At 44.5% G+C, this 16,090-nt stretch overlaps 1 long non-coding RNA gene across 7 annotated transcripts in view; it reads right to left on the bottom strand.

The window, feature by feature from the left end:
• The window catches only part of LOC102155446, a 123,651-nt gene that overhangs the window by 58,079 nt on the left and 49,482 nt on the right, over positions 1 to 16,090 (bottom strand). For 5 of the 7 annotated variants that reach the window (XR_005366782.1, XR_005366785.1, XR_005366787.1 and 2 more), the window contains exons 2-3: positions 11,905 to 12,074; positions 6,084 to 11,205 (exon numbers count right to left, since the gene is read on the bottom strand). This is a non-coding gene — a long non-coding RNA (uncharacterized LOC102155446). Of the gene's footprint in view, positions 1 to 6,083; positions 11,206 to 11,904; positions 12,075 to 16,090 lie in introns of those variants that run through there. The other 2 variants (XR_005366788.1, XR_005366783.1) reach the window with 2 other exon arrangements.

Here is a 16,090-nt window from a genome sequence, read left to right as displayed (position 1 = left end):
GTTTTGAAAATGTCCCCAAAGTTCTCTGACTCCCCCCTCCCCCCGCCAGGTCCCTGCGTCAATGCCCGTAAATCACGGGGAGGGGAGGCAGCCCCCCTCACTGCTCGCCGGGTCCCTTGGCTAATCCTGATATGGCACCGGGTCCTCCTGGTGCCGAGACCTCAGATCTGTTTGTTCTGCGGCCAGTTCCCGGCGTGCACCTCGCCGAGCTCCCATCCGGCAGCTGCTCAGGAGCCCCCAGCCACAGAGGGCCTTGCCGACTGGGCTGGAGCCATGTCCTCTGCCTGGCCTCGGTATCAAGGAAATTTCTCAATTTTTCTTCCTAGCCCTCAAACGGGGCCTCTTGCAGATGCAAACAAGGGGCTCTTTATGGGAAGCATTGTCCGTCACTTGCTTTTGCCCTGCATCTTTTATGCCAACATCCCTCAAAGCGCTTTCACAGACAAGTGTCATTGTCTCCCCCTTACAGATGGCACCGAAAGGAAAGTGCGGGAAGTTAAGCGGTTCAACAAAGGTCGTTCAAAGAGTCAGAGCAGAGGTGGGAACGGGCCCGAGCTCCCTGCTCCCAGGCCCATCACCTGCCCGCTCCCAGGCCCAGTGGGAGACAGCCAGCATCTGTGAGCACCCTTCCCACACCCTGGCAGCATGCACCACCCCCTCATCTCTGCTATTTAAAGCTCAGAACTAAACCCCCGTCTTCATAACCAGGACCGCACAGACCTTCGGGTGGAGGGGGCCATGTTGCAAAGTTAATTGAACGCCAGCAGACTTGCCAAGAGCCAGTAGGGTGGGAGGGAGGCCTGAGACCCCCTCAGGAGGTGAGATGCAGGCGTCAGGCTCGAAAAGCAATTGCATTACCTGTGTGTGGCTGAGATTTTACTGCCCGCTCAATCTAAAAGTTAGCAAAGTAGTAATCAATGAAAAGGAAATATAATTGAGAAGATTAAAAGCTGAGGGTAGGTATGGACTGGGGAGGGAAGTGATTGCTAAAGAGATCCATTTGTATAATTCAAAGGTCGATGCCTCTCATTAAACTCACATCTCCAGACACTCAGGGGATGAAAGAGAATCTCTCCATGCTGACTGGCTGACACCTAAGAGTTTCCTCTGGCCACTTTCAAGGGCAGCATGAGGCCAGAGGGACAGAAGAAACTGTTGGAAAGAGAATTTAGGGGAATCCATAAGGAAAAGAACATTTGGAGAACTGAAACACAAAGCCAGGTCTTCTGACCCTTTTAAAACCATCCAAGTTTCTTTTAGACCATTAAGGCTTATTTACATGATCCAAATGAGAGCTGAATCTAGAACTGCCCAGGGATGTTCTAGACTGGTACAAGCTTACCTTCTCTGTTTATATCCACACCCACCCTCACATGCCCACATTTATCCTTACATGGAATGCATGTGTTTTCTGTAACTTTGGGTCAGTAATGGGCCCCGGCTGTCACGGCATGTTTACCTGTAGAATGACCAACTACATCTCTCTCTGAGACAAGCAACAAGCTTGTTCCCTGAACTCCTCCCTGGAAAGGAAGATACATAGGAGTGTGTGTGTGTGTGTGTGTGTGTGTGTGTGTGTGTGTGTGTCTAGAGTTCCAAACTGGGATTTTGGTGCCTTGGGGTCCGGAAGGCCAGGTCACGCCGCCCTTCCAGGACACAGGCACCAGAGCAGACAATACTACAGTCTGCCTTCCTGCCCTTGCTCTTTTTCTGTCGTGTGTGCCAATGTGACGTCCAGTGTATGCTGGTCTCTCTTGTCCCTTCATCTTCTATCTTCGCTGCCTGCACCAGGAGCCCGTTCAAGGATGTTTTGGATGCCACAGGATACAGATAGAGCTGCCAGATTAGCAAACATATTTGTTTACTATTGCTACCTAACACATTAGACCACAAACTTGGCAGGTGAAAACACAGATTTCTCTCTCAGTTTCTAGAGTGGAGCGCGTGGCACCATATGGATGGGCTCTCTGCTCAGGGCCTCACACAGTCTCAATCGGGACGGCCAGGCTGCCACCTCTCCTGAAGCTTGGGGGGCTCCTCCCAGTTCTTCCAGAGTACTGCAAAAGTCAGTTCATTGTGGCAAAGGACCAAGGTCCCTGTTTTCTTTCCGGCCATTAACTTGGGGGAGTTCTGGGCTCCTGGAGGCCAACCCTGATCCCTGCCATGTGGTCTTCTCTGAATATACCAGTTTACTCTTTCAAAGCCAACAGAAGAATTCTTGACTTCTTTGGATTTGGGCTTCTTTTTCTTTTAATTTTTCTTTTCTTTTTCTCCACTGGGTGTGGAGCCCAATGCAGGGCTTGAACTCATGACCCTGAGATCAAGACCTGAACTGAGGTCAGGAGTTGGACACTCAACCAACTGAGCCACCCAGGCACCCCACGAATCTTGAACTTCTTACATCTCTGGCCTCTAGATCTCAATTTGAAGAGCTCATGTGGTTAGGCCCAGCCCATCCAGATATCCTTCCTTTTGATGAACTCAGAAGTCAATTGATTAGCAACCTTAATTACATTTGCCATGTCATGAAACTTAATCCCAGGAGCAATGTCCCATATGGCCCCTGGTTTTCACCACACTCTAGGGGAGGAGGTGATACAAAAATAGGGGTCATTAGAGCACCTTTAAGAATTTTGCCTAATACAATAAAAAAATAAATAAAAATAAAAAAAAAAGAATTTTGCCTAATACAACATATAAAACTCAGGATGCCCAGTTAAATTCGAATTTCACATGAACAACACATTGTTTTAGTATAGTTATATACCAAACAATATTTGGGACATATATACTTAAGTGGCACTGGTTGTTTATCAAAAATTCAAACTTATTTAGGCATCCTCTATTTTTTCTGGCAATCCTAGATGCAGAGCTAAGGGGCCTCTGTGCCACGTAAAGGCCGAGATTGGCTCTCAGTAAAAGAAGGCACTTCCTTTGTGAAGCAAGCCACCATAGAACTTTCTTCAGCTGGGAGGCCTGTGGTGATAAGAGTGGGCCTCCGTGGCCTCGTTTCTGCAACACCACTCTTTCTGCTTCCTCCCCCAGCTCCCTCAGCCCACAGCTGTCAACACCCTGCAGACGCACACACCCTGCAGAGAGCTGTTCCCAGGCCATGTGCACGAGTGGGACCTCAAGGTCACCACAGAGGCTCACTCGTCCAGAATCACAGCCTGCTAGTGGGCGGGGTGAGGGGTCAGGAAGGGAGCTGGGGGCACCAGGGCAGGCAAAACCCATCACAGGCTCTCAGCCCTCTGCCCTGTTTAGAAGATTCCTGCCCCTCAGAAAGCTCTTGCCCTCAAAGTGAGCCCTACAGGCTCTTGGGGCCAGGGAAAGCTTCCCTCACCAGCAAAGGAGTTTTTCTTGTGAGCCATGCTTGGCTCTCCTTGAGGCCGCTCCAAACCCTTGCCAGCAACACTTCAAACTCTGGCCAGCCCAGTGTTACATTTTAACAGGCCAGGCCCTATTAGCCTGATCCTAGGATGGGTTATTCTTTCCAGTTTTCACTAACAAAAATCCCCTTTTATTTGGACACTCAAGTGGCCTCTAGGAACGAGGCTTTCATGTGTTGCCAAAAATGTTCGGATGCGGCAGCATTTGTGTGTGTGGCCAATTACATCGGCACCTCTGGGGTTGATCCCACAGGCCTTTCTCAGGCAAAATTCCTGTGAACTTCCAGCAGACCCCCCACCCTTTCTCCTGAGCTCTATCTGCAGGAGGAGGCCCTGGGCGGCTGGAGATGGGCTTTGCCTGGAGTTCTTAGCCTCCTGAAATCAATCTGAGTGGGGAGAGTGATTTATATGAGCACTAGTCAATGCATTATTAGAATTAATATCATTATTTTGCTGCTTCCCTTTTTAGGTTTTTCCTCTCATAAATCAATTTAGTTCGATAAGATTGGGCTGAGTTTTGGCTGCATACAGACAAGAGTGTTCTGCGTGGTAGAGCAAGGACCATTTGGTGAGGTCAGACAATGCCTCCATTGTTTTCTGATTTATTGAAAGCTCAGGTCTTGCTAGTATTACATGCACTCGTTGATGTTTTGCAAAGCAGGGATTAGTAAGATTTTTTTTTTTTTTTTTTTTGACCTGAAAGCCATCTCCATACAGCACTGGTTTCTCAGAGTCCTGAGTTTGTCATAAGCTGCCTTTTCCACAGCCAAGTAACGGCCACCAGAAGGGTGGGTGGGTGTTTTTCTAATCATTCTTTCTTTCCATCTTCATGTTTAGCCAACACACACACTAACTTGTCCCATGTCTGTTCTGAGGTTCCTAACTGCCTGCAGAAGAGGATCTATTTCCATCTTTTCCTTTATCATCATACTGATTACACATCCTGGTGGTGCGATCTGTCTGGTCGATGCTACCCTGTTGCCAAACCAGCGCGGGCTGGAGTCTCCCACCGGAAGCCCACCAACATGGGCATTTGGGGGCATATGCGTGGGGGCTCAGATTCCTTTTCAATTGGCTTCATGTGCCTTGTGCTAATGTTTACTGCCTGCTTCTCAGAAACTTGTTGCAGAAGTCACCAGGGAAGACTAAGGTATTTTTCTTACAAAAGGGACAACATCAGAAAGGCTTAGCTATAAGCCTTCGAGAGGAATTCAGAAATACCTGATTTCTCTCCCAGTCCAATCAGGCTCACTTTACCTCTTTTGCCTACTCCAATCTTTACCCTGGCATCTGCCACCCACCTGCTTAACCCACCTTCCCAAAGTTCCATGCAATAGCTTTTGGTGCCAGGACTCCTTGCCTGGGGGCTCCTCTGGCCCCTTTTCTTCTTGGTGCTGGACATGATGCTTAGGAGAATGAACTCAGGAGAATAGGGTGCATTCCTGCCAGCACACACCAATGTTCCTACCAAGAATTTGGATGTTAACCCTTTTGAGGGTGGCCGCAAGGCTGGTGGGGCTTTGCTTTATTAAATTTAGCAGAAATTTATGTTAGAGTAAGTCTCAAAGACATGGGGTTTTCAAAGCCAGGGTCGTATATGTAACAGTCACCCCCTAAATAGTTGTTGAATCAACCAATTTGTTTTTTGTGGGTTTTTAAAAAAGATTTTATTTTATTATTTATTTGAAAGAGAGAGGGAGAGAGAGAGAGAGAAAGAGAGAGAGGGGCAGACTCCCTGCTGAGCATGAAGCCTGATGCAGGTCTCAATCCCAGGACCCAGAGATCACTGACTACCGACTGAGCCACCCAGGCACCCCTGTTTTCTGTTTTAAGAGAAATTATTAAAATAAAATTTAAAACTCCCTCTCCCCCCACCCCTCTCATACCGAAGAAAACTTTCACAAGTAAGGGCTTATCGCTGTCTCATTGGTGACAATCTCATGTCAGAGCTACAGAATGGGCCCTCACTTCCCCAGGCAAGGTTTGGAGCTGGGAATTCTCAGAGTAGCCTTAATTTGACTGGAAACATAACATGCCTACATGTGAGCACAGCATATTGTACCATGATTGCTCCCCCAATCCCAATTCACACAATTTCTCTGGCTAACACGTGCAAGTCTATTTCTTCCAAGGGGGGACATTACAAAGGAAAATGAATCAAGAAATTGCTTTTGGAAATGGAAAGAGATCTTTAAAATGTTGGTTCTGGACTGCACACCATTGAGACAGCAATCAAAGGTGGCAAAAGCTTGACTAGTGGTGTTACAAGTCAGGGCCACTCTTACTACCATGTAATTCCATATTCTAAGGTAACAGGTTTCATTTCATCTATGTCATTAACACAGTATTCTGGGAAGCTGACACATTATTAGCCCCATTTTACTTATGCCAAAATTGAGGCTCAGGGAAATTAAGTGGCTTGCCCCAACACTCAAAGGTATGGACCAAAGCCAGCGTTCTCATTTTCCTTTGAGAAACGCTGTTCAGCATGAACATATTTTTATGTTTAAATAGCAGCACTTATTTGAATATCCTTCCAACCAGGCTTTGAAGTCCTTGGTGGCGATGATGATGATGACACTGATGATGATGATGATGACAATGGAATCCATTTATTTTGATCCACTACATTTCAAATATGTACTATGCCTGAATGTAATGTAGTCTCCAAAATGACCCTGTAAGTTAAGGTAATATGATTAACTCCATTTTATTAATTAGGAAAAGAAGGACTCAGAGATGTTGATTAACTAGTCAAAAGTCACACAGCTGAAAAACAGCCAACTTCTGATTTGGATGGTGCTGTGTGTATCCTCAGTAACTATTAGATTTCGCTGAACAAAATATTTGGTTCCAAGGCTTAGGCAAACTGTTTTCATGTCTTTTTCCCTCTACAGCTCAGATTTTCTTTCTCTTCATTTCTCACAGTGGGCATTTCCACCTGCTACCCCATATAATATTTTGCAATGTGAAATTAACTAGTCCCAACACAGAGTTGACCATCTGGAACATAAGGCACGAGCTGCAAAGGAGGGCAAAATGTAAGCTTCTCTCTCTCTTCCTCCCTTTCTTTCTGTCTCTGTCTCTCCCTTTCTCTCTTAATAGCTCCATTTGAGGCTTAGTACTGTCCTACCTTTGGCTTCTCAAAGATAGCATAGATCAAGGCCACTAAGAGAGACGCACCTATTTACTTCAGTAAGCCTCCTTGTAAATGATGCACCTTTTATACGATGCAGCCTTAGCAAAGTTGGCTGTGAAAAAATCAGCAGAACAAAGAAATGTAGAGTCATGCCTCAACCGCTGCAATTGTTCATGGATCATTCCAGATAAGGATTCATTCTTTTTTTGAAATTGCGGGGTTGCTCAGGAAAATCAGGAAAGTTGTGTTTAGCTCTCACATCGGAAACACACTAGCTGTGTAGCTCCAGGCTATGTAATTTTACTGAACATACTTCCTCATCTATAAGATGGAGATAATGCTATTCTACTTTCTGCTCCTAGAAGGATTAAAATATACTATTCTGGCAAGTAGAAGGTCCTCAACGAATATTGCTTTCCTTGGGGAATATGTGGAATATAATTTGGCTTTATCTCCAAAATGAAAGGTTATAAAAACTGTGACCATTAACTCTTAGACTTGTGTCTTAACACAGGGAAGCATTCAGAACTTATTGGTTATGGGGGATTCAGTTTACCCTTTCACTAACCACAGCAGCCCAGCTGTGAGGACCAGCCTGGGTGCTTTACCACCTCTAGGCCCAAAAGTGGTGAGGAGAAGGAACCTCGAATTTAAATTCTAAGGTCTGGAAGAAGAGTGTCACAGAGAGAGACCATGTTGGAAAGGGGCAGTAACCTCAGGTGAAAGAACTAGGGGAATAAATATCCCGAACTTTCTCTCTTCCCTCCCTTCCATATCCTGCAAGGGTCTTCCATTGGACGAACTTAACAAGAAGCCCAAAAGCAAGGCTTCCAGGGAGCACAGTAGGGTGAAGAGGGGTGAGCAGTCTAGAGGGGTAGGGAAACCAGGGAGCTCACCTTGCCTAGCCCATGAGCCCAATGGTCATGCATCTTCAACTTCCTGCAGCAGCATTTTATTCTCTTTTGGGTCTGGAGTCACCACCCATTCTAGAATAGCTGCAAGTTCCAGGTATGGGGGATGTAGGATAATTGGGGCGTGGCTGTCGTTTTATGCAGACTTCCAGGCTAAATCGTATTTTCAATCCTCATTCCATTTTCCTTCCTTTCTTTAATTTACTGTGGTCTGCTCTACATTTTATGGAGCTATTTTAAGCATACACAGGAGATCTTCTTGCCATACACAGGGAACAATCAATGTTCTCACTTAATAATTCATTCTTTCATTAAATGCCCCCAAGTAATTAAATAAAACATTAATAAATTCCACACTGATATTTGCTAAAGTTTTGTTTCTAGAGAATTTTACCTGTTGGAGGATATGCTGGGACCATGCTTCACTATTATGAACAATGAAACAAGGAAGCCTTTACAGCATACAGTCACAAAGTCCTAATTTCATCCTAACAGTTATCAAATGCCTTCTGAGATACTTTATGGACGTTGCATCCAATACTGAGATGGCTCTAAGAAGTTTTAAAGGAATCAAGGTTCAGGGAAGCTCAGTGTCTCACACTGGATCACATCAGGCAGAATGAGACTCTGGGTTTGTCTGGCACCAAAGCCTTGCTCTTTCTGTTATTCTCTGGCCATTTAATCTTTCTCATGCTTCTATGGGGAAGTAGTTGATATGGAAAAAATATCCCAGTAACTCACAGAGTTGTCCGTATTTAACTGTGTGAGTAGATATGTGCGAGTGTATGTGGGTGCACATGCAAGAAAGAGAGAGAGAACCAAGTGTGGATTTCAGAAGCTTGAGAAACCACCTCCAAGGAATGTTCTGAATGGATGAGAATGAGGAAGGGGAGAAAACTGGCAGAAAATAGAATCTTCTGCTCTCACCTCATTCCCTTGAGCACACTTCCTCAAAAGAAGTTCAGCCAGCATTTTTCCACCAGCCCAAATGTTTATCTAACCTCTCCAAAGAAGCCCACCCTCACTGAAGGTGATGGTGTCCTGGCCTTGCTATGAATCATTAGGAGGCACAAATGCTCCTGAAAGGGCTTTCACACTAGTACTGGGATCACATTCCTTTACAATAAATTGTTCTTCCGATGACCTCCCTGTTAGCACGTTTCTGATTGTTTCACATCATCCTGTAATATACTTCTTTGCTTTCACATTAATTTTTTTAAAGGTGTGGATTGATGCTAAATCTCCTGAAGGTCCTCCAAATGCTAGGATAGTCTCTTTGCTTAGAGAGAAATGTGCTCATTTCTGTACACATCCCCACTGCTCCCCAGCCCACACCCTAGAGAACTTCTCTGTGGAGTAATGGTCCTATCGGTCCCTCTGTGGTCTCAGTAACCCCTGACCCCTGCCCCTCCCTCAGACCCACAGCCAATCAGTCATCAGGTCTTGTTGGACATATGTTGTGAATGTCTTCCTCCTTTCTCCAGTGACCACCATAGTTTAAGCCCTCATCCTCTCCCCTTTGACACACACTCCATGAAGTTTTTTGCATGACTGAAAAAATGAACCATTTTGAGAAAGCATCTCTTAACCACCTCTCCACTCCCTATCCATGTTCCACTGAGTCACTAGCATTAACTTTGAAATATTTAGATTTGATCATTACAAATGCTTAAACTACTTCCAAAAGTCTCCCAATTGTCTAAAAGAATATTCCAAATACTCTAACCCAACATGACAAGGGCCCCACCCTCCTTGTCAGGTGCTCCCCGCAGCCTACCACATTCCTTATTCATTTATGCCTCCCTGCCTTTGCCCACAATGTGCTTTCTCCCACAATGCTTATCATCCTACTTCTCATCCCACCTCCTGCATTGGCGTGAATACGTGGTGAAGATCACCACTACGCTAGGAAGACTGATTCAGCTATAGCTAGAGGAACAATATCACTTATTATACATGTGGCCAGTAGGGAGCACTCATGTATGGGAGGTGGACCTAAAAACGTGACCCATCCTTCTCCAGGCTCAAGTTATCTGTGATATTTCCTATGTTGCTGTAGGAACAAGGAGAGGACAGGCCTATGTCCATGGGCTCCTACAGTGACCTAATTCTTTGTTAGTTCTTTCTGGCTTTTGATAACACAACCCTAAATTATCATGCCAGTGCCCAAAGGAAGGGGCAGAGGGTGATAAAGGGAACTGGTGGGCAACATCAGACAGAGGGACACAGAAATTGATGCACTTCTTGTAAAATTGCTATCCTGACCTCCTCCATTCTTTACTGGAAGCATCCATTGGAATGTACATGGGATCGGCGCAGACTAGAATAGTTCAAATGTTGTTTACCTGCAGAACATTTCCTTCAAAAGAGATCTTGGGAGCACTATAAGAATAAGTCAGATAGAAATGCAGCTGGTCAGTGCAGGGGAGCGAGAGTACTTTCTGGCCTGCCCAAATCCCTCTCCACGGTGGCCTGGGAAGCCCCCAGGGTTGGAGCCCAGTTGGAAAGCCCCTGGAGAAGACCAGTATCAGATGGGTCTGGCCATGAGAGAGGACTGACTCTCCCCCAGGCCAGAAGGCCCAGTTGGGGAGGGCACAGGAGGTCCCATTACAAGCTCTGGTTGAGTTTTCTGTATTAACTTTTCATCGAAGAGTTCTAACAAAGCTGTGTTTCTTTTACCTTTGCAGGTCCCTTCCTTGAGACGAGACTATGGCTGCATCATTTGTGGCCTGCGTGTGTTGTGTCTGGTTCCCGTGGTTTGTTTTCTGGCTTTGAAAACGAAACCGTTCATGGCTCAGAGATGGAAAGCAGACCACGGTTTGTCAGCAAGGCCATTCGTCATGTCCCCCAGAGGGGGCTGTGAACTCCTGCAGCCTTGTGCTCTGCCAGCACGCAGACCACCCATGTGGTGGAGCTCGGAAGGCCACCAGGCAGTGCTGGGCATGGGGCTCTGCTACCCAGCTGGCCTGAGGCCTCAGCCAGCTCCCAGCTGCCCCCCAGGACACAGGTCTGAAATCATCCAGTGTAATGGTCCTTGGAGACCACATTCCACCTGGCAGTCCAGGTCTCTTGTAGGGTGAATCTGAGATGGGCCCAGGGTAAACTTGAAAAAAGGTCCAGCATGACAAGAACTTCTCAGATCTGCCTCAGAGCAGAGCCCAGTGAGGAAATCACTTTACTGCTCTGTTAAAAGTTGTTTGGCTATGTTTAAGCTGAACTCTTTTGTTTTTTACTGTTCTGCAGAAAGCTAGTTGTAAAATGCTCTGACATACAGCAATACAGCAAAGAACTTCTGTTAGCAAATGTCTGCACCTGCTGGGCGGGGGGATCGAAGGAGACATGTGGAGGCATCCTTGGAAAGAGGAGTTCTTGAGGCAGCTGTCCCGGGCATGCCAGCACTTCTCAGCAACTCTGCCTGGCAACTGACTGAAGATGCAGTGGTCTACGGTGGCCCCCCAGACCTCTGGGGCTGGCAGCTTGCAATCTGTGCTCATCACAAGTTTCACAGGTGACGATTATGCAAATTCCTTTGAGAACCAGGGTACGGAGGCAATGCTGATGACAGGACTCCATGTCTGGGGAATGTCTTCCATGGGAGCCCAGCAAGGTGCTCTTGTCTCCAGGCAAGCAGCCCTGGCTGCCTCCAGAGCTGACAGCAGGGCCACAGAAGAGGAGCCCGTTGGCTTTGCCAGGTTGTATCAAGACTGAGCATAGAGCTCAAGCCTCCTGAATCCATAAAAGACTGGTGCAAACATCCCATGTCGACCTGGAGAAACAGCATAAGACAAAAGGGAAACTAACTGTAATTGGGCTGAGTGACCAACAAGTTGAATCTAAATGTATTTAAAGCCTTGTTCCCTCTGATGCATTTGTTCATTTTTTTTTTAATTTTTTTTTTAAATATTTATTTATTTATGATAGTCACAGAGAGAGAAAGAGAGAGAGGCAGAGACACAGGCAGAGGGAGAAGCAGGCTCCATGCACTGGGAGCCCGACGTGGGATTCGATCCCGGGTCTCCAGGATCGCGCCCTGGGCCAAAGGCAGGGGCCAAACCCCTGCGCCACCCAGGGATCCCCATTTGTTCATTTTTATACCGAGTGATCTCTGACTTACATTGTAATTTTAATAAAGATAAAGCTATAATAGAGAAAGCATGGAAGTATGTGTTTTCTGGCTTTCTCACATCTGAACTACTGAATATCCTATCTCATTTGTCCTAGGCATATGAATCCAAGGTGCTGTACCATTCACCCAGGGCACACTCCCAAGTGCTTCCCTTGCAACTACATGGCTACCAGGCCCACAGTTGATCCAGACCCCAGAATTGATCTGACCTTTCAGGGCTTCCCAGAACATTACATCCCGGAAGTAATAATAATCCTAGCCCTCCAGTCTCTCTCCGACTGATCCCTGCCCAAGAAAGCCCTCAGACCAGGCCTGTGCTCCAGGGACTGGCTGGGTTACCAGTTGTCCCAGACCATTTGGCGCTTTGTCAGCTCCCACACTGGATGGTGACTCCTGAGTCAGATTTCCCAACTTCATGACTTCAGCATGTGTGGCCGAAGGGACTGGGCAGTCATGCTCTCCACAACATCTGGCATGCTCTGTCTCTTGGGCTTCGTCTTGCAAATTTTCTAAGGAAAAAAAAATCCTAATTATCTCATTTTTTTTTCTTCCCATTGGGTACAATGGTGAGTTTTGGTAGGAGGAGGGGATGTTGGAAAAAAAAAAAAAAAAAGCTCTTACTTCATCCTGTGTATTATCTGTTTTTGAAATCCAGTGATAAAGATGTATGTGGGAGAGAGGAGGGCTTTTGGGTGGAGGACGCATTCCAAGACCTAGTGGCCTGAGCAGTCAGTCAGCCAGTCATATGTTACCACAGATGATTTATATGAATACGATCAGTATTCCCCAGACTGGGGGATGACCATCACTTACTGTGGCCAAATCTCCTTGGAAAAACAAAGGAGAAGAGCAAATGGCACTATCAGTGTGAGGAGAAAAAGAGAGTTTAGAGAGCAAGTAAATGATGAAATGGGGATTAAAAAAAGTAATAGCCAGAGGGAAGAACCAGGAGACAATTCTCCACCTCACAAGAATTAGTTTTTTCTGTTTTCCTGATAATCTCTCTTACTTTTAAAAGAAAAGATATCTTTCTTCATTATATTAATGCCCTAGAAGTGCTTTGCTGCATCAGACATTCTGAGAACTGTTGATTTAGGAGTCTCTCTTATGTTGGGATATACAACTCCTAGTCGATGTCTGAAATTCATTTAGACTTGGTAAAGGCTCAGTGAGTAACTGGAATAATGAATATGAATTTTTTTTAAATTACCTTCACTAGTGAGGGAAGTTTTTTGCTTTGGGGACAAAATAGGTTAAAGTGAGGCCATCACTGGCTTCTTTTTTTCTTCATTTCTTATTTCCCTCCTTTTTCTTAAGAGAGTAATTTTTAAAGAAGATAAAGACCACCAAGTGGCAAGTAGCTCCCCCACTCATATTTGTGATCATCATGGAGCCTTGGTCTCAGGCATTCTTGAACAGAGTGTCACATGTAACGAGAATCAAAAAAATGTCTTATGTGGATACAGGCAATATCCTTGGTGGTCAGCTGATAACTCGGCATCAATGCCACTTCCTGCTACATTCTCCTCTGTATCACAGTGGAGAAGCCTGGAAACACATTTCTCAGAAATCTTCCCCTGTATGTTCGGATGCTGGGATCTGCCTCTCAGAGGTGCTTGCACAAAGTTTGGAAGCCTGAGCTCTCCCTGGAGACTTCCAGGAGATGCGTGGTCAGTCAGCAGATGCGAAGGTTTCCAAGAAAGCTCTGGAGAATCACCTGCTCCAGAGTTATAGGCCAGTGCAATTCCTGGAATTGAAATAGTGACTTCAGGGCAAGCTTTTGAGAATTACCCACTCCAATACTGCAAGGAGCTGAGATCAGCAGCAGCAGTTTCCTTTACCTTCCAAAAGTTTTGTGAGCTTCTGGTTCTCTGAATTAACACAATTACTGCTTATACCTAGAGTGGCTTCTATTTCCCTGACCAAGCTCTGAAAAATGCAGCATAGGAGTGGGATGAGATCAGTTAGGGAGGAAGTGTAGATAAAGAGGATGAGGAAGCATGGAAGCTACCTCCTACCTCCCCCTGCCTGGCACTGCCCTCCAGCTCCATGGGGCCAAGCCAGGTGGCTGGTAGACCACCTCTGTTGCTCCTCAGGGTTAAATAAAAATGGCACCCAGGACTACAATTTACTCTTTCCCTAACTTAAAGCAACAGTCTTTAAGTATCCTGCTTTTCAGATTTCAAACATTAATAGCACAACTTCTGGAATATATTGATTCAGAGTTAAAAGGAACTACCATGTCCAACACTCACTCAATGGAATATCCCGTAAGAGCAGAGTAAGTCAAGTAGAAAAAGAACATTTTGGTCTCTTTAGTCTATCATTAATCTCAGCAAAATCGACTGTTTACTCCTGAATACAATCCCTGCACATGCACACATGTGCGCATGTACACACACACACACACACACACACACAGGCACAACATGGTAAGATCACCAGAGGGAGGGCTGAGCACTGCCAGTATATACAGACACTCAAAATTCTGTTAACTGAATGAGTTCTCAAAATCACAGAGAGAATTCCAGGACATAGGGTTTTCAGGACAAAACAATCTCTTAGATGCAGAAAGAACATTGAAACTTTTTACTTCTTCCATGGGAAAGCTAACAAACACCAAAAGATCTTTCCAACACCTGAAGCTAAAGAGGCTTCTTGTTTACAGGTTATGAATTTCTGGATCTCTAAGAAAGAAAGGAACGTGAAGCTATGTCCTAGAACCACTCCCACCCTTGCCCTAAGAAGTATTTAACAACATAGAAACAATTTCACAAGTATGCCAGCCAGAGTACCCCAATAAACAGTTCCTTCTAACAAAGAGTTATTTAATATCTCCACAAAATATTAAAACATCAATGTCAAGAGCAATACATACAGTATTTTGGAATTACCCTAGAGTGCTGTCTCAAACTTGGTTTCTTCCTGTGGTAAAAGAGAGTAGAACGTGGAAGCTCAGAGTTTGCTCCCTTGAACTGGCCACTTGTAATTTGCTTTGTAACTTGGGAAAAATCCCTTTGCTCCCTTCAGTTGCCTTTCTTCAACTGTAAAACACAGATAATGGCATGTACCCTCCCATCCCCTAGGACTGTTGTGAGGATAGAATAATAATAATGTCTTAGAAAATAGGAATACTTTGGGACACCTGGGTGGCTTAGTCTGTTGAGAGACTGACTCTTGATTTCAGCTCAGGTCATGATCTCAGGGTCAGAAGATCGAGCCTGTGGCAGGGTCAGTGATGAGTTGGCTTGAGATTCTCTTTCTCTCTCTCTCAAATAAATAAGTAAATAAATAAATAAATAAATAAAATCTTTTAAAAAAGAAGTAAACGAAATCAAATATTTTCAGCATAGAAACCATTACTAAAATCTTGTGTTCCTGATTATAGTAACCCTATGTAATTGCTCAGATTTTAAGTTATCAACTTTTAATGACAAAATAAAAACCCTTGGTAACGTATTATTGTGGCGTGGGAGTGGATAGTGATTTTATTCCACTGATTTACAAATAGTAAATCTGCAACCATGCAACATGGCCATTGCACACCCATACTTACAAATGGGAAAGTCCATAGCAAAATTGGAATGGCAACAGCTGGTCTGTGAGTATGAGATTGGAGTGGACCATGTCCTCACTAATAAATGTCAGCTTGATTTGAATTACTTGCTAAAACACAGCATAGACAAAGCCAAAAAGGAAAACCAAAGCTTTCTCGATAAAATGGAATCCCAGAGCATAAATAAAAGATTCCACCTGAGAAGAATGATTTATTATCTCTCACTCAAGAAAAGGATGCTCAGTCCATTCTATGTGACCACATCTCTTAAGCTGTTTGCTACTGGTTTATAAAAAGCTCATGCATGTGTGTACACAAGCACACAGACACACACATACACCCCCCACAGACTTATTAGTTCAAATAAAAGAAAAACTAGAAGTTATACATTGGTTATTTGAAATGAAACTAAGAAAGTTTATTCTTTTCAAGAATTGATACTTCTTTGCCCCCCCCCAAAAAAAAAACAAATTACCCAACACCCAGGTCAGAAACAGTGAAGAAGTTTACATTGGCCAAAGAGAACTTGGGATTCAGGCCACCAGAGGTTACCAGTCCTTTGGCATTAAAGCAAGGCTGTCACATAAGAAAAAAGACTGAATGTCTAAAGCTTGTAAATGCATCATACCAAGCATGAAGATGTGCATGAATTTATTCTGCATCAAACTAGTTTGGACCATATATGATTCATGTTCTTATAAACTATAGCTATCTGATAAATGCTGGAAATAATTATCATTTTTATTAATATCATTATCAATATAATTATCATGATTATTATAAAATAATAATCATTTTATAACATTAAACCCTTCATTCTCCAAGTTCTCCAAGCTTCAAGAAATATTACACGCTGTGAGAATGTTTACATTTTTGTGAGAAAGATACCAAATACCTTTTCTATGAGCAGCCATCTAGAAATGAAAGGCCATAATGTATTTTTTCCTTTTTTTAAAGTTATACGTTGAA

Source organism: Canis lupus, chromosome 11, assembly GCF_011100685.1.
Source record: "Canis lupus familiaris isolate Mischka breed German Shepherd chromosome 11, alternate assembly UU_Cfam_GSD_1.0, whole genome shotgun sequence".
Lineage (NCBI taxonomy): Eukaryota > Metazoa > Chordata > Mammalia > Carnivora > Canidae > Canis > Canis lupus.
This window is presented reverse-complemented; position numbering and strand designations above follow the sequence as displayed.